Genomic DNA, 25,106 nt, shown 5'->3' on the forward strand with positions numbered 1-25,106 from the left:
AACCATATCTGCACAGCCTCTCCATTATCAACATGCCCCGCCAGAGTGGTACATTTGTTAGAATTTTAGAACCTACATCAATGCGTCATAATCACCCGAAATCCAGTTTACTTTAAAGTTCACACTTGCTGTTGTACATTCTGTGAGTTTAGGCTGTAGGGGTTAAAAAATATTTTTCTCACACCTTCTAATTTCTTCTAGCTGGGTTAGTCATCACATGAACAGGAAATATGTCCAAAGTTTATTATGTGAATGCATATTTGAGATGTCATAAGAATGAGACCTGTAATACATTGGATGGGTAAAGCTTATATGCTATTATGGACAAAGAAGTAAAGGGGACAGTGTTGGGAAAATAAAATGTGTTATGCTCACTTTGTTAAAGATGGTGCTGCTCACATAGAGGCCATTGCCCAGATGATATTAATGTGTGTCTCTGTGAGCTGTGGGCAGGCAGAATCCTTGTAGCCTGGGGCTTGGTTTTAGGACTAAGCCTTTCTCACCCTTTTTGATGTGGGGTGGTACAATCCAATCATGCCTCAGAGAAGTGACTTTGTTTTTTGTGTTTTTTTTGAGAAGTGACTTTGTATTAGAGACTTCTCTATTGTGTATATTGGATTAAAGGTTTGAATTTCTACACTATAAAATAGGGGCAGAATAGGAGCTTGCCCTCTTGGTTCCTGGCATGAGAGAGCAGAGGGAGCAGAGCAGAGAGCAGAAGGAGGCCATGTGGAGTAGGCCAGGAGAAGCAGCCAAGATGGTGAGTGTTGAGTGAAAGGCCAGTTTGTGCAGTTTATGCAGGGATAAGGAAGGAGATGGGGAACTGAGGTGAATGAGACTGGTGAGCTAGAAACCTTTGATTCTAGGAAACTCGGATAAGTCAGTGGCTTTGTGAGCACTGAATGTGAGTGGGCTTTGGAGCCCAGTGTGTGTTTTTACTTGCCCGCTGGGTGCAAGCTAGGATTAAAGATGACAGCCCATCAGTTTTTGGCTCCTTTGTTTCTTTACCGACTGTCCGAATCCAATGCGAACCTGCACTGGCTGGGCGGCTGTGATGGTGGCCCTGGCTACTTGCTTTACAAGCCTTTCCCACCCTTTTTGATGTGGGGTGGTGCAATCCAGTCATGCCTCAGAGAAGTAACTTTGTATTAGAGACTTCCCTGTTTTGTATATTGGATTAAAGGTTTTGATTTCTATACTATAAAATGGGGGCAGAACGGGAGCTTGCCCTCTTGGTTCCTGAGATTAGCATTAGAGAGCAGAGAAAGGCCATGTGGAGGAGGCCAGGAGAAGCAGCCAAGATGGCGGAGTGTTGAGTGAAAAGCCAGTTTGTGCAGAGTTTGTGCAGGGAGAAGGAAGGAGATGGGGAACCGAGATGAAAAAGTCTGGTGAGCTAGAAACCTTTGATTCTAGGAAACTCGGATAAGTCAGTAGCTTTGTGAGCACTGAATGTGAGTGGGTTTTGGAGCCCAGTGTGTGTTTTTTGCTTGCCCGCCGGGTAAGAGCTAGGATTAAAGACTATGGCCCACCAGTTTTTGGCCCCTTTGTTTCTTTACCGACTGTCCAAATCCAATGCGAACCTGCATGGGCCAGGCGGCTGTGATGGTGGCCCTGGCTACTGGCTTTACATTTGGCATAGTCTGTGGCAGGATTCAGAGATCAGTATGGAGCTGCCACATTTGATGTGCATAGTAGAGGACTGGCTGCTGTTATGGTTCCCCATGGCTGAGCTTTTGGGGACCGTAGGCTAGCTGACTTTTACAGCCATGCGCGAGGAAACCGAGAGCTCTGTGGAAGAGGCTGCCTGGGACCCACAAACTGAGCAGTGGAAGGAGCTGGAGCAAACGTGGGAGAAACAGATGCTGACCCTGGAGCTGGAGGAAGTGCTAGAGGAGGTCGACCAGGTTTGCAAATTCACCTGGAAATGGAGCAGCTGCTGGAGGAGGAATCACAGGTTCGTGAGTTGCAGATTGCCCTGAACATTGTGGAGAGCCAGCAGCGGCAGGAGGCCAGGGCTGAGGCTGAGGCTGAGGCTGAGGCCAGGTCCGGAGCAGCAAGGTCTGCTCCTGCGGAGTAGAAGGTGACAGCAGCCCGGGACTTGAGCCCGACAGTGGGAGCTGGTGTTTTCAGTTCCTCTTTGGAAGATGAGGAGAATCGGGCTGGAGTTGAATCCGCAGTCTCCAAGAGGTGAAAGCCCAGCTGGAAGGAGCACCTACTACGGCCCTGGTAGGTCTGCGATTTTGGGACATAGGGCTGGACGCCATGTGCCCCTCTTTGGGTGTTGGGCAGATAAAATATATTATGCTCACTCTGTTAAAGATGGCGCTGCCCATGTGGAGGCCGTTGCCCAGATGATATTAATGTGTGTCTCTGTGGGCTGTGGGCAGGCACAATCCTTGGAGCCTGGGGCTTGGTTTTGGGATTAAGCCTTTCCCGCCCTTTTTGATGTGGGGTGGTACAATCCCATCATGCCCTAGATAAGTGACTTTGTATTAGAAACTTCCCTATTTTGTATATTGGATTAAAGGTTTGGATTTGTACACTATAAAATGGGGGCAGAACAGGAGCTTGCTCGCTCTTGGTTCCTGAGATTAGCATTAGAGAGCAGAGCAGAGAGGAGAGCAGAGAAAGGCCACATGGAGGAAGCCAGGAGAAGTAGCCAAGATGGTGGGTTGTTGAGTGAGAAGCCAGTTTGTGCAGAGTTTGTGCAGGGAGAAGGAAGGAGATGGGGAATAGGTGAATAAGTCTGGTGAGCTAGAAACCTTTGATTCTAGGAAACTCGGATAAGTCAGTAGCTTTGTGAGCACTGAATGTGAGTGGGTTTTGGAGCCCAGTGTGTATTTTACTTGCCCGCCAGGTGCAAGCTAGGATTAAAGGTGATGGCCCACCAGTTTTTGGCTCCTTTGTTTCTTTACCAACTGTCCGAATCCAATGCGAACCTGCATGGGCCGGGCTGCTGGCCATACAGACAGGCTTTCAAAAGGGTTTCAAAAGTGGGAAAGAAGGTATTCACAGTTAACTGAAAAGAGTGGTACACACATGGCAAATGAAATCCTGCTAGGTAATCTTGAAACCACGGGACACATGGGAGTCCTGCTAACAGGACCTGCTAGGAATATTTCTGTCTAATACTGACGTGACGATGCTCAGACTTCCCTCCTGGAGTAGGCTTTTCTATCTGAATCTCTTAGTTAGGAAAGGGGAAGGGTTAAAGTTTCTCTCTGAGTCTTTTCTTTTTGTTAATAATCAGCTTAAAAATCAAGATCCCAATAGTTGCATTTTTCGGAGTGCTAAAACTTTGGGCCCCTTCAGCACCACAGTACTGTGTCATGCCACAAATCAACATTATGGTGTTATAAAGGGTAGTCCAATGCCCTAACTGTCCTCTGCGCTGCACTGGTTTGTCTGCCCATCTTTGACCCCTAGCAACTACTGATCTTTTTACTCTCCTCATAATTTTGCCTTTATCAGAACAAGTTTCTTTTCTGCATTTAAATTTTTGTAACTTTCAGATTTTTAAAATTGCATTGCTGTACAGCATGTAAGAAACATATCCACTGGGCAAAATGAAGTTTATCCACTGAACTAGTTAATATGATTTTATAGAAAGCAACAAAACAGCTATTCATATGCACAATCAGAGACATTTGAAAAAAAAAGGTGACATAGAGAGTAGAGAGAAAATATTTTATTCTAAACTCTGTATATGTTAATTATAAAAGTGAGTTTTTTACTTTTTTAACATTAATTAACTGTATTATAATTTTAACATCAACATGAGTGTTATAACATCCAAAGTAGTGATTTGGGGAGTCAATTCCATGGTTATTATTATACTATGATATTCAAAACAAGTCTCACAATCCAATTTTGAAATTCCTTCCAGAGCCATTTTATGAGCAATCATTGTAAAGGAGAGTCTCATTATGTTCTAGTCACATCATTTTTTTATGAAAAATTCATAAGGTCTGCTGTGTTCATACCATTTTTCCCACAGTGGGCTTTAAATGACTTCTGGCTATTTCCAAGACCAAGTTCATTCTCAATAGATTAAAAAAATCCATTATTGAGTATTATTGAAGTTAAAATTTTCACAAGCTCTGAAGGTGTTTGTTGCAAGGCACGTGTTTGAATAATGGTCAAGTCAGTGCACTGAAATCACTAGTTAGAATTGTACACCCTGATGTGTTTCACTGAACAAGTCACAGTGCTTCTGAGGTATACAGTAGAGAAAGTTAAATGTGGCATGGGGTCTTAAAATCAAACATTGGTGTCCAGAATATCTAGTGCTTCTTTTAGATGTCAGCTAAAGAATTATATTCTTTTTTAAATGTATTTTTCCATTGACTTGATAGAGAGAGAGAGAGAGAGAGAAAGGAAGGAAGAGCGAGAGTGGAAAAAATGAGAGCGAGAGAAGGAGAGAGAGGGAGAGAGAGAAGCATCAACTTGTTCCACCTAGTTATTCCACTTAGTTGTGCACTCATTGATTGCTTTTTTTTTTTTTTTAATTTTTTTTTTTTTTGTATTTTTCTGAAGCTGGAAACGGGGAGAGACAGACAGACTCCCGCATGTGCCCGACTGGGATCCACCCGGCACGCCCACCAGGGGCGACGCTCTGCCCACCAGGGGGCGATGCTCTGCCCCTCCGGGGTGTCGCTCTGCCGCGACCAGAGCCACTCTAGCGCCTGGGGCAGAGGCCAAGGAGCCATCCCTAGCGCCTGGGCCATCTTTGCTCCAGTGGAGCCTTGGCTGCGGGAGGGGAAGAGAGAGACAGAGAGGAAGGGGGGGGTAGAGAAGCAAATGGGTGCTTCTCCTATGTGCCCTGGCCGGGAATCGAACCCGGGTCCCCTGCATGCTGGGCCGACGCTCTACCGCTGAGCCAACCGGCCAGGGCCCATTGATTGCTTCTTATGTGTGCCCTAATTGGGGATTGAACCCACAACCTCAGTGCACATGGATGAGACACTTTGTCCACTGAGCCACTCAGCCAGGGCAGTGATTTTATTCCATAGGGATTATTTTATAATGTTGTCCTTTTGGAGTTTTATTGAATTTATTTTCCATAAGTAGCTAGTACCTCAGTCATCAGTTTGTTCATGTGCAAGGAATATAGCTACAAACGGGCACCTACCTTCTTGTGGTGTAAACTGGCAATAAATACTTGAATGACTAGTGCAAGGTGAGGTGGTAAGAAGAGCTATGAGGGGAAATTAAGTGGGTAATGGTGTGTGGGGGACACCATTCACTCAGTGTGATAAGAAAGGTCTCTTTGAGAGATTGACAAATAATCACGTCTGAGTGCATATAGCTGGAGTGTTTGTCTACCAGAAGAAACAAGTACAAAGATCCTAAGGACTTTGAGGGATAACAAGGTTCCAGTGAGACTGCAGAGGATTGAGCAAGAGCTGGTGCTGAGAGAGGTGCACCCTCCCCCAGGGAGGTATATGGGAAAACAAGTAATAACCTGGTACTACATATCAGCTTCATCAATTACTATATGTGTGAAATATACTTAACCTCTTTATGTTTTAGATCCACAACTGCCAAGTGGGAATACCATTAGCACCATATCGCAGTTGTGGCAATTAAGAAAGAAAACACATGTATAGCACTTGACATAGTGTTACCAGTGATAAGGTATTAGATGAAGGAAGTAAAGATAAGAAATTGTGTCTTTCCAAAAAAAAAAGAAAGAGTTAAGTATCTTTTTACATATTAAAAGGAGAAACCGACTTCAGCTAGTGACGTCACGAAGATGGCGCCGTGAGCAGCGCGTCCGACAGATCTCCCCAAAATCTCAACAAATTTGTCAACTAGAAACAGAAAAATTTATCTTCGTAGCATCCTAGAGTTCCACACACACACTGAAAGCAAAAGGACTGTTGCTGAGGAGGGAATACGCCTGTGGTGAGTCAACCCACGCGTGCAGCTGCCCGCGCCGCATCCCGGGGAGTGCCGGCAACCACCAGCGTGCTCTGAGAAGCCGCACGCCCCCCCCACTTGCCGCATCCCGGGGAGTGCCCACAACTGCCGGCGTGCTCTGAGAGGCCACGCGCCCCCCCCAACCGCGTTCTGAGAAGCCGCGCGCGCGCCCCGAGCCGCCGAGTCCCGGGGAGTGCCGGCAACCACCGGCGTGCTCTGAGAGGCCGCGCCCCCCCCAGCCGCGTCCCGGGGAGTGCTGGCAACCACCGGCGTGCTCTGAGAAGCCGCGCGCACGCCCTGAGCCCCCACATCCGTGCCGGCAACCACCGGCGTGCTCTGAGAAGCCGAGCGCGCGCGCACGCCCCGAGCCACCATGTCCGTGCCGGCAACCACCGGCGTGCTCTGAGAAGCCGCGCGCGCCGAGCCCCCGCGTCCCAGGGAGTGCCGGCAACCACCGGCGTGCTCTGAGAAGCCGCGGGCCCCGTGCCATAGTCTGGGAGGGGCGCCAAACCTGTCTTTCCTAGTCAGGAGGTTCTCTCCGTGGACGGGGCACCTCACCCAGCCATTTGAGCTAACAATCAAGCGTTGGGCGAGGGGTGCGTAGGCAGCCTGAAATACTCTCTGGAGCACAGCTGCGAATCCAATCACTGAAATTAGCTTAACCCACGAAATCTACGCACCCACAGGGCTCTAATTGATAAGATCTCTCCCAGTTCAGTGATCCAAGACAAGAGGCATAATATTTTTCAGTGCCTTTCGCTAAAGGGGCGGGGGCAATATCTGATTGACAGAGCCTCCATATTCAGGGATATACCTAACAAGAGGGACTTGGCAGATATTAAGATCTATATAGCAAGTAGCGAATAGTGCATCTTCTTTCCAGCCAAAACAGGCTACAAAGTGTGGAAAGCCTGGGTTGAGTGGTCCAACTGAATGGTAGGCGCTGAACAGTCACCTTGACAACAATTGACTCCCAGCCCCACCTGATTACGCTGGAGGCTCTGACTGCCAGAGCCTTACCCAGAGTCTTGGGCTGAGTGAGGATAGAGTGGGGATTTCCCAGCTCTTTGAGCCTCTTACTCCCCAGACAGAAGCAGTGGCAGCCTCATAGCTGGATCACCAGGCTGCTATTTCAGAAAGGGGAGACTAGGGGAGAAACTCCAGGAAAGCAAACTCTCTCTCATTGTTGGACTCTACAAACGCCAACAAGCCTTGACTACCAGCGAGACTAAAGCCAATTATATGACATTGTCATAGAATCCCATCAACTGCAAATCCCTACCTAAGCGTGACACAGGGGCAGAACCTGGGGTACAGAGTCACCAACCAGGAAGAGGGAGAGAAAAGAAAAAGGAAGAAGTTAACCTCTCAATATCAAGAAAAATCCACAGACTTTATAACTTGTTCCACTAATTCTTTGTTGTTGTTGTTTCTCTCTTCTTTCTTATTGCCTTTATTTGTATTTCCTCCATCTCGGTCCTTTTATTCTCTGCCCATCTTATGCTACCCTTTTCTTGAACTACACTACCCATGAGTGTTACATTTTATTTCTTTTCTTCATCCTTACTCTCCCTTAGGGTTACACTCCAAAACCCTTAACGCTCACTCTCTCCCCTTTTGATTTCTTTTTGTTCTTTTTTGTTTTTTTCCCCTTTCCTTTTTTTCTTCCTTCGTTTCTCTCTTTTTCTTATTTTTTCCTTTCTATTCGTTCCTTCTTTTCTCCTTTTACTTTTCCTCTCATTTAATCCTCAATCACGAAGAAATTATTTAATTTGGGACTCAAGTTTTTTTTTGTTTTTGTTGTTTGTTCTTTTTTTTTTTCTGCTTTTGTTTTTGGTTTTCCATTGTTTGTTTGTTTTTGTGGCATTTTGGGTACTTTTTACATTGCTTTTTAACTCACTAACATTCCTCCCAACCCAAAGTCTCCATTGTATTTAGTCTTCACTCCACTTAATACAACAGATTTTTACTTATTATTTTTATTTTTTTCTTCTTTAAATATTATTTTTTCTCTCCTTTTTTCAGTTTCCCTCTTATCCCTCTCACTATATCTCTTAGTCGACCATCACTTACAAGCAAATCATTTTATGCTTGTCTAAGATATCCTCCTTTTTTTTTTTTTTTTTTGCATTTAGTAGGTCCCTACTCCCTTTTTTGCCCCTTGAACTCTTCACCCCAAATCAGGCCCTCTGTTATAGGCAGTTTTTGTTCCATTTAGCATAATATAATTCACAGGTCATCACAATATTTACCTAAAGAGGTGAGAGGAGGGGAGGAGAAGAAAGGAAAAAGGGGAAAATAATAAATCATTACTTTTTTTGAGTGTGGAGTGTTTTTCTTTTTTCCCCCCCCCCTTTTTATTCTTTATTAATTCTAATTAACAATATCAACAAGACCACCTTCAGATGCCAATAAGAAAAAGGAAATCGAATATTATGGATACAAAAGATAGAGAGGTAACACAAATAGATGTGGAAAGATCTATGGAGAAAAGATTTAACATACTGGAAGCCTTGGAGCCAAATGACAGAGAATTTAAAATAGAAATCATAAAAATACTCAGAGATATACAAGAAAACACAGAAAGGCAATTTAGGGAAATCAGAAAACAACTCAACGATCATAAAGAATATATTACCAAGGAAATTGAAACTATAAAAACAAATCAAACAGAAATGAAAAACTCAATTCACGAACTGAAAAATGAGATAACAAGCTTAGCTAATAAAACAGCCCAGATAGAAGATAGGATTAGTGAAATAGAAGACAAGCAACTTGAGGCACAACAGAGAGAAGAAGAAAGAGATTCAAAAATAATAAAAAACGAGAAAGCCCTACAGGAATTGTCTGACTCCATCAGAAAGAATAACATAAGAATAATAGGTATATCAGAGGGAGAAGAGAAAGAAAATGGAATGGAGAATATACTCAAACAAATAATAGATGAGAACTTCCCAAGCCTGTGGAAAGAACTAAAGCCTCAAATTCAAGAAGCAAACAGAACACCGAGTTTTCTTAACCCCAACAAACCCACTTCAAGGCACATCATAATGAAGATGACACAAAACAATGACAAAGAAAAAATTCTCAAGGCAGCCAGGGAAAAGAAGAATACAACATATAAAGGAAGACCTATTAGATTATCATCAGACTTCTCAGCAGAAACTCTACAAGCTAGAAGAGAGTGGACCCCAATATTCAAAGCCCTGAAAGAGAGAAACTTTCAGCCAAGAATACTATACCCATCAAAGCTATCCTTCAAGTACGAAGGAGATATAAAAATATTCACAAATACAGAAAAGATGAGAGAATTTATCATCAGAAAGGCCCCACTCCAGGAAATACTAAAGGGGGTTTTCCAACCAGATTCAAAGAACAAAAGAAAACAAAACCACAAGTAACAGCTCCACCAAGAAAACAATAAAACCAAACTTAAACTGTGACAACAAAAGAAAAAAAGGGGGAGAAAGGATGAAGATTAACAGTAGCAAAGGACGATGAAGCGCAGAAATACTCATAAGAAAGGGTACTACAATGAATATGGTAGGTACCCTTTTCATTACTTAATGGTAACCACCCTTGAAAAAACCACCACAAAAACACTTGACATAAAAAAGGTAGCAACAGAAGAAAGAAGTATGGAATACAAACAAACAAAAACAAATGATAGAAAAACAAAAGAGAAGAATCAAACAAGATACAAAACTAACAGAAAGCAATTTATATAATGGCAACAGGGAACCCACAAGTGTCAATAATTACACTAAATGTAAATGGATTAAACTTACCAATAAAAAGACACAGAGTAGCAGAATGGATTAAAAAAGAAAATCCAACTGTATGCTGCCTACAAGAAACTCATCTAAGCAACAAGGATAAAAACAAATTCAAAGTGAAAGGCTGGAAAACAATACTCCAAGCAAACAACACCCAAAAAAAAGCAGGTGTAGCAATACTCATATCTGATAATGCTGACTATAAGACAAAAAAAGTACTCAGAGACAAAAATGGTCATTTCATAATGATTAAGGGGACACTGAATCAAGAAGACATAACAATCCTTAATATATATGCACCAAACCAAGGAGCACCAAAATATATAAGACAGCTACTTATTGACCTTAAAACAAAAACTAACAAAAATACAATCATACTTGGAGACCTCAGTACACCGCTGACGGCTCTAGATCGGTCATCCGAACAAAGAATCAATAAAGATATAGTGGCCTTAAATGAAATACTACAACACCTGGATATGATAGACATCTACAGGACACTTCATCCCAAAGCAACAGAGTATACATTTTTCTCTAGTGTACATGGAACATTCTCAAGAATTGACCATATGTTGGGCCACAAAGACAATATCAGCAAATTTAGAAAAATTGAAATTGTACCAAGCATATTTTCTGATCATAAAGCCTTGAAACTAGAATTCAACTGTGAAAAAGAGGAGGAAAAACCCACAAAATTATGGAAACTAAACAACATACTTCTAAAAAATGAATGGGTCAAAGAAGAAATAAGTGTAGAGATCAAAAGATATATACAGACAAATGAAAATGAAAATACGACATATCAGAATCTCTGGGATGCAGCAAAAGCAGTAATAAGAGGAAAGTTCATATCACTTCAGGCCTATATGAACAAACAAGAGAGAGCCGAAGTAAACCACTTAACTTCACACCTTAAGGAGCTAAAAAAAGAAGAACAAAGACAACCCAAAACCAGCCGAAGAAAGGAGATAATAAAAATCAGAGCAGAAATAAACGAAATAGAGAACAGAAAGACTATAGAAAAAATCAATAAAACAAGGAGCTGGTTCTTTGAAAAGATCAACAAAATCCACAAACCCTTGGCAAGACTCACCAAGGAAAAAAGACACAGGACTCAAATAAATAAAATCCAAAATGAAAGAGGAGAAATCACCACAGACATCATAGATATACAAAGAATTATTGTAGAATACTATGAAAAACTATATGCCACCAAATACAACAATCTAGAAGAAATGGATAAATTCCTAGAACAATACAACCTTCCTAAACTGAGTCATGAAGAAGCAGAAAGCCTAAACAGACCAATCAGCAGGGAGGAAATAGAAAAAACTATTAAAAATCTCCCCAAAAATAAAAGTCCAGGCCCAGACGGTTATACTAGTGAATTCTATCAAACATTCAAAGAAGACTTGGTTCCTATTCTACTCAAAGTCTTCCAAAAAATTGAAGAAGAAGCAATACTTCCAAACACATTTTATGAGGCCAACATAACCCTCATACCAAAACCAGGCAAGGATGGCACAAAGAAAGAAAACTACAGACCAATATCTCTAATGAATACAGATGCTAAAATACTAAACAAAATACTGGCAAATCGAATACAACAATATATTAAAAAAATAATACATCATGATCAAGTGGGATTCATCCCAGAATCTCAAGGATGGTTCAACATACGTAAAACGGTTAACGTAATACATCATATCAACAAAACAAAGAACAAAAACCACATGATCTTATCAATAGACGCAGAAAAGGCTTTCGATAAAATACAACACAATTTTATGTTTAAGACTCTCAACAAAATGGGTATAGAAGGAAAATATCTCAACATGATAAAGGCCATATATGATAAACCATCAACCAACATCATATTAAATGGCGTAAAACTGAGGACTTTCCACCTTAAATCAGGAACAAGACAGGGTTGTCCACTCTCTCCACTCTTATTTAACGTGGTGCTAGAAGTTCTGGCCAGAGCAATCAGACAAGACAAAGAAATAAAAGGCATCCATATCGGAAAAGAAGAAGTAAAGGTATCACTTTTTGCTGATGATATGATCCTATACATCGAAAACCCAAAGGACTCCACAAAAAAATTACTAGAAACAATAAACCAATACAGTAAGGTCGCAGGATACAAAATCAACATACAAAAGTCCATAGCCTTTCTATATGCCAACAATGAAATATTAGAAAACGAACTCAAAAAAATAATCCCCTTCACGATTGCAACAAAAAAAATAAAATACCTAGGAATAAACATAACAAAGAATGTAAAGGACCTATATAACGAAAACTACAAGACATTGCTAAGAGAAATAGAAAAAGACACAATGAGATGGAAAAATATTCCTTGTTCTTGGATAGGAAGAATAAATATAATTAAAATGGCCATATTACCCAAAGTAATATATAAATTTAATGCAATTCCCATCAAAATTTCTATGACATTTTTTAAAGAAATGGAACAAAAAATCATAAGATTTATATGGAACTATAAAAAACCCCGAATAGCTAAAGCAATCCTAAGGAAAAAGAATGAAGCTGGGGGCATTATAATACCTGACTTTAAACTATATTATAGGGCCACAATAATCAAAACTGTATGGTACTGGCGGAAAAATAAACACTCAGACCAATGGAACAGAATAGAAAGCCCAGAAATAAAACCACACATATATGGTCAAATAATCTTTGATAAGGGGGCCAACAACGCAAAATGGAGAAAAGAAAGCCTCTTCAACAAATGGTGTTGGGAAAACTGGAAAGCCACATGCAAAAGAATGAAACTCGACTACAGCCTGTCCCCGTGTACTAAAATTAATTCAAAATGGATCAAAGACCTAAATATAAGATCTGAAACAATAAAGTACATAGAAGAAGACATAGGTACTAAACTCATGGACCTGGGTTTTAAAGAACATTTTATGAACTTGACTCCAATGGCAAGAGAAGTGAAGGCAAAGATAAATGAATGGGACTACATCAGAATAAAAAGTTTTTGCTCAGCAAGAGAAACCGATACCAAAATAAACAGACAGCCAACTAAATGGGAACTGATATTTTCAAACAATAGCTCAGATAAGGGCCTAATATCTAAAATTTACAAAGAACTCATAAAACTCAACAACAAACAAACAAACAATCCAATAAAAAAATGGGAAGAGGGCATGAACAGAAAGAAGAAAGAAATGGCCCAGGAAGAAATACAAATGGCCAACAGATATATGAAAAGATGCTCAGTTTCATTAGTTATTAGAGAAATGCAAATCAAAACTACAATGAGATACCACCTCACCCCTGTTAGATTAGCTATTATCAACAAGACGGGTAATAGCAAGTGTTGGAGAGGCTGCGGAGAAAAAGGAACCCTCATACACTGTTGGTGGGAATGTAAAGTAGTACAACCATTATGGAGGAAAGTATGGTGGTTCCTCAAAAAACTGCAAATAGAACTACCTTATGACCCAGCAATCCCTCTACTGGGTATATACCCCAAAACCTCAGAATCATTGATACGTAAAGACACATGTAGCCCCATGTTCATTGCAGCACTGTTCACAGTGGCCAAGACATGGAAACAACCAAAAAACCCTTCAATAGAAGACTGGATAAAGAAGATGTGGCACATATACACTATGGAATACTACTCAGCCATAAGAAATGATGACATCAGATCATTTACAGCAAAATGGTGGGATCTTGATAACATCATATGGAGTGAAATAAGTAAATCAGAAAAAAACAAGAACTACATGATTCCATGCATTGGTGGAATATAAAAACGAGACTAAGAGACATGGACAAGAAAGTGGTGGTTACCAGGGGTGGGGGGACGGAGGACGCAGGAGGGAGGGAGGGAGAGAGTTAGGGGGAGTGGGAGGGGCACAGAGAAAACTAGACAGAGGGTGATGGAGGACAATCTGACTCTGGGTGAGGGGTATGCAACATAATTTAATGACAAGATAACCTAGACATGTTTTCTTTGAATATATGTACCCTGAAATATTAATGTCATCCCATTAACATTAATAAAAATTTATTAAAAAAAAGGAGAAACCTTAAAAAAAATTTAACTTTCTAGATCTAGCTATTGATTAGGAGTTTCCATGAAGTTATTTCTTTTAACACTTTGTAACTATTGCTGTTTATTTAGTTATATTTTAAGTTTATCTCTCTTAAAATAGAATTTCCTCTCTTCAAAATCTTTATTAAAACACAACTTGTATTATGTTTTTATGCTTTTTTTCATAATCACAAAAGTATTACATTTGTTTAAAAAAGTGTTTTAAAAGCATAGCAATATGAATATCATGGCTATGATCAAAGGCTATCTTTCCACATGATTAATAAATAATGTAAATACTGAGGAAGGAGGGGCAGCCCCCCCTTCCCCCCCCCCAGAAAGAAGAAAAGAAAAGAATGGAAGGGAATGGAAGGGTAACTGAGTTAGCCAATTATAGATTAACTACAGTTCTCTGAAAGGTTGCCTGGAACTGGTTGTAAAACAAAGTAAGAAGAACAGGACTTGTACATAGCTGAGACCACTGGTCTGGAATCCCCTTCTCCCATCACAACTTACCCTTCTTCCTGAAATCATAGGAGTGACGTGTACCTTTAGACAAAGGGATCATGAGCCCCTTGCATGAACACAATTGTTCTATAAAAGGTATATAAGATGTAAGGAATCTAAATTCAGGAAGCTCATTGTTTATTGCTTTTTTGGGGGTTCTCACTGCTCTGCTGGCTATTAAAATTCTACTTCCTTCATTAACTTGTCTGGGCATCCCCTTGATTCCTGCTACAATACTAGTAAATTGAACCATTTTCAGTAATTCAATATTGTAGCACTTTTTTGATATTTCATGACTTCATCTTTACATTGACCATCTAGTTTGTCTCAATTTTATTTTGCTGTATGGAACAATAAGCCCTAACTATAATTTTTCTCACAAAGGCAAAATGTATGCCATTGCTAAATTGAAATGCAATCTTTCTCAAATACTAAATGTAGAAAAATTGCTTGTGAATGGTTTTAGACTTTTATTTTTGTCTTCCACCATTCTTTTCCTGAGCCAGTAGAACATTAATAATTTTATATATTTAAAATTAAATATATAATATATAAAAATAGTATAAATATTAAGATATTATATGAAATTTTATTATTCATCACTTCTTAAAACATTCTTGTCTACTCTTATTCTATTATACTTTCAGATAATTTATATTATTTTATCAAGCTAATAAAAGTATTGGTGTTTTTATTGTAATTGTGTTAAATTTATGGGTGAATTTGGAAGATCTAATATTTTCTGTTATAATTTTTCCTGTCCGGGATTATTCATGTATTCATGTCTCTTTCTGCCTGTCTGCTGTGTGTGTGTGTGTGTGTGTGTGTGTGTGTGTGTGTGTGTGTTATTTTACAAAACTCAAATGTAAAGGCAACTCTTTATTTCTCACCTTTATTCTTTCACTTCAACATCATAAACTGTTAGAAAAATGCAAATTAAAACCACAATGAGTTGTCACTATATCCATATCAAAAAGTCTAATTAAAAAAAGTAACACCATGAAATGTTGACAAGAATGCTGAGAAATTAGATCAATCATACATTCCTGGTTTGACTGTAAAATGGTATAGCCACTCTGAAAAAGTTTGCTATTTTCTTTAAAAAAAGAAACACAAAACTATATCATATGACTGAGTAATTGCAATCCTGGGCATTTTTCCCAGAGGAATGAAAATTTATGTTCACACAAAAACTTGTACATACAGTAATTTCACAACAGTTTTATTCATTATAGCTAAAAACTAGAAACAACTCAGTTGTTGATCAACAGAAGCAAAAACAGATTGAGGTTCATGTATATTTAAGATAGAATACTACTCAGCAAGGAAAAGGATTGAATTATTTATTGCTTCAGGCAATCACTTGGAAAAAGTTTCAGAGAATTATGTTGAATAAAAAGTTGCATACCACATGATTCCATTTATATAACATTCTTGAAATGACAAAGGTATAGAAATGGAGAACAGGTTGTCTTTGCTAGGGATTAATGACAGGATGTGTGTAGGAGTAAGTAAATGTGGCTAAAAAGGACAATGTGAAATATCCTCTGGTGATGGAAATGTTCTGTGCCTTGATGTATCACTGTCAGTAGCCTGGTTTTGATCATGTTCTGTAGCTCTTCAAGTTATTACCTATGGGGGAAATTGTGAAGGCTGTCACAGGATCCCTGTGTATTATTTTTAAATTGCATTTAAAACTACAATTATCTCAAAATAACAAATTAAATTAAAAGTAAAAATAAATATATGAATAGAAATTTTTAAAATATATTCTTAAAATTAATTTTGATTGAAATAATGTTAAATTTATAAATACTTTTGGAATGACCTGACATTCTTGCAATATAAATCTTTTAAGAACATCTCTTTCTCTTTTCCTTGCTCTTGTTTTCTATTTCTCTTTCTCTCTCTCTCTTCCTTTAGCAAATCTTAGTAATTTTTAAAACCAAATGTAAAGCAATTTAATTTTTCCTCAACTTTTTTTCTATTGCTCCTGTACTTCTTAAAAGTTTCAAAGTAGAATATTGACCTAGATAACAAAAAGTTTTAAAAAGTTAGATTTTGTTCATTAGGTTCCACATATGACTGAAATCATTTGGTGCTTGTCTGTCTCTGCCTGGCTTATTTTACACAGCATAATAATCTCCAGGTCCATCCATGCTGTTTCAAGGGGTAAGATTTCTTTAACAAAAAAAAATAGAAACAGACTTATAGATGCAGAAAAGAGACTGACAGCTGTCAGAGGGGAGGTGTGTTGGGGGGGCTGGGTGAAAAAAGTAAAGGGATTAAAGCCCCCCCCAAAAAAACCCTCATAAACACAGGGGGGGAAAAGCTGGATTTCAACATACTCAGTTATCTAGTGATATTATCACTATATTATCTAGTGTCAAAAATGAATCATCTTCTCCTCAAAGCTCAGAGTGGCCATGGCTTTACTGAAACAAAGCTTTGCTCTTCCACAGATGCTGGCCAGTCAGTACACAAAGTAAACCCCACGCAAAAGTCACTGCCTGTTTCGAAGTACAGTCACTTGACTGACATTTATTTTAGTTACAAAGATTATTCCTCAAAAATAAAAAATGCATTGTATTGGGACTTAAATTTAAATCATGTGCAGGTATGTGTGTGTGCATATGTGTTCTGTGACATTTTTAACTGGAGATATCTTTTCTGAGTCTAGTTTTTTTTGTCCAAAAATGAAAGATAATTCCTATGTATTCTTTCACCTCTTAGTTTCCCAAATTGCTAGATGTTTTACATTTCTATAGTCTTGTAATAGTACTGTAACTATATGTCATATTAAAGTATCTTAAATTATTAGGGCTTCTCAGTAAACGAAGAAATCCTTGACTATTAAGTCTTATCAAAACCTCTTTGTCATTCTAATACCCAGGCCATTTTATACTGTAACCTCATATAGAAGAAGGGACACAGCTTTGAAAGAGACCAGTACAATTCAAACTTTGTCTCCACCATTTACAGGTAGGATACAACTAAAAGTCACTGAACTTCTCTAAGCCTCCAGTTCCTCATCTGAAAATGGGGACTAGAGGATTACAGATACATCTATATGTCTGACAAGAGGCATATCTTCATAAATTATTCATTACTATTTGATAATAATGTTTATATGTTTTAAAATAAGCTAGTTATTGTCCCAAAAGAAAGATAAGTCTTATGCAGCTTTCTTGTCATCCCAAAATGGAGTATATACCTTAATCACTTTCTCTAAAAAACAGACTGACAGCTGTGAGAGAGAATAGGAGAGGGGGCTGGGTGAAAAAGGTGAAGCGATTAAGCAAATAATAATAATAATAATAAAACTCATAGGCACAGATAGCAACATAGTGATTACAAGAGGGAAAGAGAAGTAGGGGAGGTACAAGAGGGAAAAGGGGAGATATAGATACAAGGAGGCTTGACTTGAGGTAGTGAATATACATTGCAATATATAGATGACATATAATAGAATTTTCTCTGAAACCTGCATAAATTTATTAACCAATGTCACCCCAATAAATTCAACTAAAGAAAAAAAACATGAGATATCACATGGAGTTATAAAACCATTTCTAACTTTGTATTTAAAATGAGTCCATATTTGCACTTGATATATATATGTATATATATGTTATTTTACATAAAATAATACCAGTTGTGTCAGATAATAGTCTATGTCTATACCCAAGAACACATAAAAAACTATTATCAATCATTCAGGAGAGACAGTGTTCAGTCTCAAATGGTAAATGTGTAGACCTTGTTCAATGCTCTTTGTAGACTTGATTTTTTTTTTAAGTGAGAGAGACAGAGAAAGAGGGAAAGAGGAAGGAAGGGAGAGAGAAGAAAAGCATCAACTTGTAGTTGCATCACTTTAGTTGTTTATTGATTGCTGCCCATACATGCCTTGACCAGGGGACTTCAGAGTATCCAGTGACCCCTTGCTCAAGGTAGCAACCTTGAGCCTCAAGCCAGTGACCTTTGGGTTCGAACCATAGACCATTGGATCATGTCTATGCTTGCACATTCAAGCTAGTGACCCCCACACTGAAGTGGTGAGCCGGTGCTCAAGCTAGATGAGCCCATGCTCAAATCAGCAACCTCAAGGTTACAAACCTGGGACCTCAGTGTTTCAGATCAGCACTCTATCCATTATGCCACCACTAATCAAGCATAGCGTTTTATTTTTTATGCAATGCACATTGCAAAAAAACATTCACCTAAAACAATATTTGAGATAACATTTTATAATATATCTATCACTTTGAGGTATAAAAGATATAATAGAATTAATTATAAAATTTAAATTTCTGTAATCCAAACAGAATCTATATGAAAGGCAGAAAGACTTGAATAATATTTCACAATATTTAATTTTAAGACTCATTTCTGGGTCTTTTAACACATTTCCATTTACTCTTTAGAGAGAATTAATTAAGTTAGATAGTTATTTCTTTTACTAGAGTATGTATAGGTAAATAAGACTATACATTTTACTCTAAAAATATTTGTAAATTTGTTAAATAAAAACATAATTTTTTAAACAAATAATCTTTGGTTTCTTAAATTGCTTCATTGCACATTTTTCTAAATAGCATGCTTGTCTCTTGTTCATTTCTGTGTTCCCTTGAATACAGATTTCAATTAAGGAACTTAAGTTTTAATTATAGCTGTGTCAATCAATCACTAAACACATGGCTCTGGGTAATTCAGAAATTTAGGTACTGAAAGAATTCTTCTAATAAATGCTTACTAATTTTAGAATATTTTTTACAAATTCTACTCAGAACCTGGCCAAATTTTATCCTTTGTAAAACAAATAAAAACTACTACCCTATTACATCAATTATGTATTGCCACAGTTAAGTTTTACTTAATAAACAGCCACAAAATTTAAGTTTCAGAGAATTATAAACATTATTTAGCTCAAAAGTAAGCAAGGTCAACTGATCTTAACTGAATTTATTCCTGTGTCTGAAATCAGCTATGCACTGGCAAGGTGATTCTGCTGATCTTGTTGGGGCTTCCTCACATAGCTGTGGTTGCCTGGCTGTTGACTGATTTAGGATGCCCTGGAGAGGGGCTATGGAAGTCTCAGCTCTCCTCTGTCTGTGTATATGTGTTTTAAGACTTGATGTTTTTGAGCAATTTTAGGTTCACAGAAAAATTAAGACGAAAATAGAGAGATTTTTCATTTAACCTCTTGCCTCATGCCTAGCCTCCTTCCTTAAGAATATCACTTTACCAGAACAATTTATTTTACCAAGGCTAAACCTACATGACACATCCTAATCACCCAAATACCATAGTTTACCTATGGGTTCACTCTCGGTATTGTATATTCAATAATTTTAGATAACTCTGTAATAACATATACCCATTATTATATCATAAAGAGTATTATAACTGCCCTAACACTCTTCTGTATCCTGCATTCATCCCCCACCCCACATACACCCTCATTCTGGGTAACCACTGATAAATTTACTATCTCCATAGTTTTGCCTTTTTTAGAAAGACATATAATTGGAATCATACAGCATTAGCATTTTAGATTGGCTTGAAAGTAATATGCATTTAAGGTTTGTCCATGTCTGTCTAAGGCTTTATTGCTCATTTTTTTCAGTGCTGCAGAATATTTCATTGTCTGGATGTACCAGTTAATCCATTAATCTACTAGGCATTCTTGGTTGCTTCCAAATTTTGGCAATTGTGAATAAAGCTGTTATTAATATCCATATGCAAATTGTTTGTGAATGTATGTTTTAGTTTTTTTGTTGTGAATGCAAAATGGCAGTCACCTTGAAGACAGTTGGCAGCTTCTTACAAATCAAAACATATTCTTAAGATATGATCTAGCAATTACACTTCTTGGTATTTACCCAAAACATATGAGAAAGCAATCAATGAACAACTAAGGAGTCACAACGAAAAACTGATGATTGATGCTTTTCATCTCTCTCCGTTCCTGTCTGTCTGTCCCTGTCTATCCCTCTCTCTGACTCTCAATATTTACCCAAAGCAAAGTATTTACCAAGAAGTGTAATTGCTAGATCATATCTTAAGAATACGTTTTGATTTGTAAGAAGCTGCCAACTGTCTTCAAGGTGACTGCCATTTTGCATTCACAACAACAATAAGTGAGCATTCTTGTTGCTCCACATCCTCACCAGCATTTACTGTTTCAGCATTTCAGATTTTGGCCATTCTAATTACACATCTATATATAATAATATCTCAGTGTTGTGTTAATTTGCATTTCTCTAATTATGATGTGGAGTGTTTTTTCATATGTTTATTTCCCATCGGTATATCTTCAGTTGGGGTGTCTGTTAAGGCCATTGGCCCATTTTTCAGTAAGGTTATTTGTTGTTTTATTGACTTTCTAAGAGTTCTTTCTATATTTTGGATAATAGTACTTTTTTCTCTTTTTCTTTCTTTTTTTTTTTTTTTACAGAGACAGAGTCAGAGAGAGGGATAGATAGGGACAGACAGACAAAAAAGGAGAGAGATGAGAAGCATCTATTCTTCATTGCTGCTTCTTAGTTGTTCATTGATTGCTTTCTCATATGTGCCTTGACCAGGGGCGACAGCAGACCAAGTGACCCCTTGCTCAAGCCAGCAACCTTGGGTTCAGGCTGGTGAGCTGTGTTCAAACAAGATGAGCCTGCGCTCAAGCTGGCGACCTCATTGTTTTGGACCTGGGTCCCAGTCTGATGCTCTATCCACTGTAAAACCACCTTGTCAGGCTTTTAGATAGTACTTGTATCTGAAAAGTCATCGCCATACCTAAGGTCATTTATTTTTTCTCTCATGTTATTTTCCCAGAGTCTTATAGTTTTGTATTTTACATTTAGGTTTGTGATTTGTTTTTTATTAATTTTTGTAAATGAAGTAAAATAAGTCTGTGTCTAGATTCAGTGTTTGTGGTTATTTTGTTGTTCCAGCACCATTTGTTGAAAAGATTATCATTGTTCCATTATATTGTCTTTCTTCTTTTGACAAAGATTAGTTGGCTATATGTAATTGGGTTTATTTTCTGGCTATCCTTTTCTTCTCCATTGATCCATTTGTCTATTCTTTTGCCAATACTACATCCTCTTGAGGATGGTAGCTTTTTACTAAATCTTGCTGTCATGTAGTATTAGTCTCAAACTTTATTCTTCTCCTTCAACACTGTGTTGGCTATTCTGGGTCTTTTGCTTCTCCATATAAACTTTAGAATCAGTTTGTCAATGTCCAAAAAATAACGTTTTGGGATTTTATTTAATCTGTAGATCAAGTTTGAAAGAACTGAAATCTTATTAATATTTTTTTTCTTCCATGAATGTGTAATATATCTCCATTTATTTAGTTTTTTCATTTTATTTATCACCACCATGTGTTTTTATTCTTTAGCAGGCTGTCCTCAATATGTTCTCATGGTAACACTTGAGGGATAAGCACTAAGTGGAAACATTAAGCCATTTTTTAAGTTTCTGCTTGTGTCACAATTACTAACATACAATTGACCAAAGCAAATAACATGGATAAACTCAGAATAAGGGGCAGTGGAATATACTCCAAATTCTTGCTTTAAAGAACTTGTGTCCCATGGACACAAAGCTTAAGAACTGGCGCCAGAGCATCAGACTGGGACATGGAGGACTCAAGTTCGAGACCCCAAGGTTACTGGCTTGAGTGCAGGTTTCTCTTGTTTGAGCAGACTCACCAGCTTGAGCCCAAGGTCGCTGCCTTGAGCAAGGGGTCATTTGCTCTGCTGTAGCCCCCTGGTCAAGGCACATATGAGAAAGCAATCAATGAACAACTAAGGAGCTGCAATGAAGAATTGATGCTTCTCATCTCTCTCCCTTCCTGTCTGTCTGTCCCTATCTGTCCCTCTCTCCATCTATCACACAAAGAAAAAAAGAACTGGCGCCATACATGAACAATCTTCATAATAACTTATCACATAGGGTTGTTGTGAAAATAAAATAATGTATTTGAAAGCTCTTTGTAAATTACAATGTTTCTTTCTCTCTTTTTTTTTTAGGTTAGAGGAGGGTAGATAGTGAGGCAGACTCCCTCATGCACCCCAACTGAGATCCTCTTGGCAATCTTTTCTGAGGCTGATGCTTGAGTATGAAGCTATTTTTAGTGCCTGAGGCTGATACACTCAAATCCATTGAGCTATCTTGAGTGCCCAGAGCCATACTCGAACAAATTGAGCCATTGGCTGTAGGAGAGGAAGAGAGAGAGAGAAAGGGGAGAATGACATGGGAGGAAGCAGGTGGTTGCTCTTCCTGTGTGCACTGACCAGGAATTCAACTGGGGCATTCATATACTGGCCAACACTCCATCCACTGAGCCATTGGCCAAGGTCTACAATGTATTTTTTACATTCTGTTACTAAAGACATTCTCATTATTGTTATGACATTCATAATAAAGCTGTCATGACAAACATATCTTAGAACAAGAGTCAGCAAACTCTAGCTCACAGCCTATTTTTGTCCTATGGCTTTTTTTAAATACAGGCCATGAGCTAAGAATAGTTTACATTTTTGAATGACGGAAAATAAATAAAATTTAAGGATATTTTGCATCTTGTCTCAATAGTATGAAATTCAAATTTCAGTGTTGATAAGAAAGTTTAATTGGAACACAACAATGCTCACTAAATTTACACATTACACATAGCTGCAATTGCATTACTATGGTAGAGTTAAGTTGTTTCAACAGGACTCATGTTGACCACAGCAGTTATTTTACTATCTGGCTGTTTATAGGAAAAGCTTGCTGACCTTGTTGCTCGCTGACCCTTTGTTATATAGATCTTAGGTTTTTAAACAGACATTTCTAAAGAAGTCTAGCATGATTATGTGGATTACTCTTCTAAGATCCTTCAGTGACTATTTGGAAGGATCATGAGTAATACTAGAGGGGTCCTTGGGTTACAACACAGTTCTGATCCTACAACGGTGACGTAACTTGAATTTTGGTGTAAGTCAAAATACACCCTAGCCTACATCACTTACCTACCCTAACACACTTGTACAATCACAATCTAGAACATAAAAACACAGCTAAGCCACAGGAAAAGGAAAAGGACATAAATGTACTATTCTGTATAGTGTACTGAGTATTCTTCCGCCACACACAACCGAACTACCTTGCCCACTTAATCTGTAAGTACAATGCTAATGGTATATACTGAACAGTCACATCTCAATTTTTAAAAGGTTTTTATGGGAATGAGAGTTATAAATTCAAAATGTCATATGTCAAAACTGTCATAACCCAAAGACCCGCTGTATATGAGTTTTGAGTAACAGCACTAATAATGCACTTGGTTTGTCAGCTTAACTCCTACTTTATATTCTTCTCTCATTGCTCTTTTGCTCTGTTTCATCTACCAGCCTCACACTAGCTGGCTGTCCCTCTGCAGTGTCCTTGTAACTCAGGTTTGGGCAATTAACTGATGTGAGTCTCAGTGACCAGTTGTTCCTTGCACATTTCATATCAAGGAGAAGTCCAGCAGTGAAAGCACCCAGCCAATACTCCCATCTGTCAGAGGCAGCAAGAACGATGACCACCTCCCAGCCCCCTCCAGCTGGGGCAAGCAGCCTCTGACCTAACACTTTAGGATCTAAATAGACAGGAACCTTCAGAAATAAGTGAATACTTAGTAAAAGAAATAGCCTGGCCTGGCCAGGCAATGACGCAGTGGATAGAGCGTCAGACTGGGACGCAGAGGACCCAGGTTCGAAACCCCAAGGTCAATAGCTTGAACATGGGCTCATCTGATTTGAGTACAGCTTACTAGTTTGAACTCAAGGTCACTGAACAACTAAATCAATGAACTAAAGTGCCGCAGCAAAAAATTGCTGCTTCTCATCTCTCTCCCTTCCTGTCTGTCTGTTCCTCTCTCTGTCTCTCTCTGTCTCTATCACAAAAAGAAAAGAAAAGAAAATATCCTGTTATAGAACACTGATAGTCTCTCTGAATCTGAATATTAGAATAGTGTTATATCATCTCATAGACAAGGTTCATTAGATTTTTCTTTCACATTTATAGTTTATACTTCATACTTGTTTAATAAATTAATGTTTGTTAAATAATTATGCATCAGAATTAAAACCTTACATTTAAGTATAACTATGTTTGTATCTTCTGTCTTCAATTTTTAACAGTATTTACTTATCTATAAATGTATTTGATTTTATAGTTATTAAACTAGCATGAGTAATTTTACATACTTCTGTTCTGATCCTCACACTGGATATAAAGTGGTTTTCTAATTTATCTCTACTTCTTCCTTTGGAATTAACTCATTCTCAATTCTAAAGAAGTCCTAAATGTTTAGTGCATTTTGGGATCAAAATATCATTAATTTTGTCCAGAGCAACCAACCACAAGGCATGTCCTTTACTTATTATTAGAGATTTTTCTAGTTCAGACTGCAGTTTTCTTAGCACTCTGTCTCAGAATGTGCCTTCCCAGTTAGTCTCTCAAATGATGAAACAAGAAATTTCCATCTTCTCCTTCATTTGACGGTAAATGCCTTATCTTTGGCTACTTTCTCCAATAATAAGGAATTATTATTCCCGCATTCTGAATCAGTTATCTGAACTCTATACACATGTTTCCTTCCACATACTAAAAACACAAAGCTACATCCTGCAACAACAACATTCAAGTGGCATTTCACAATCAAATGCAAATGATTATTGTTCTCCTTTATTTTAAATAAAGTAGTAAATATGTTCCTTCTGCCTGGTAATGTTCCATAAATTGCTCTAATAAGTGATTCTTGGAAAGTAAAAGCTGATTAACCTCTAATGCTTTATA

The 25,106-nt window shown here is 38.2% G+C and overlaps 1 protein-coding gene across 1 annotated transcript in view; it reads left to right on the forward strand.

Annotated features, from left to right (window-relative positions):
- The window catches only part of KCNH7 (potassium voltage-gated channel subfamily H member 7), a 616,229-nt gene that overhangs the window by 135,533 nt on the left and 455,590 nt on the right, over positions 1 to 25,106 (forward strand). The gene's annotated exons all lie outside the window — the stretch shown is intronic.

The sequence above is a fragment of the Saccopteryx bilineata genome, chromosome 5 (assembly GCF_036850765.1).
Source record: "Saccopteryx bilineata isolate mSacBil1 chromosome 5, mSacBil1_pri_phased_curated, whole genome shotgun sequence".
NCBI lineage: Eukaryota > Metazoa > Chordata > Mammalia > Chiroptera > Emballonuridae > Saccopteryx > Saccopteryx bilineata.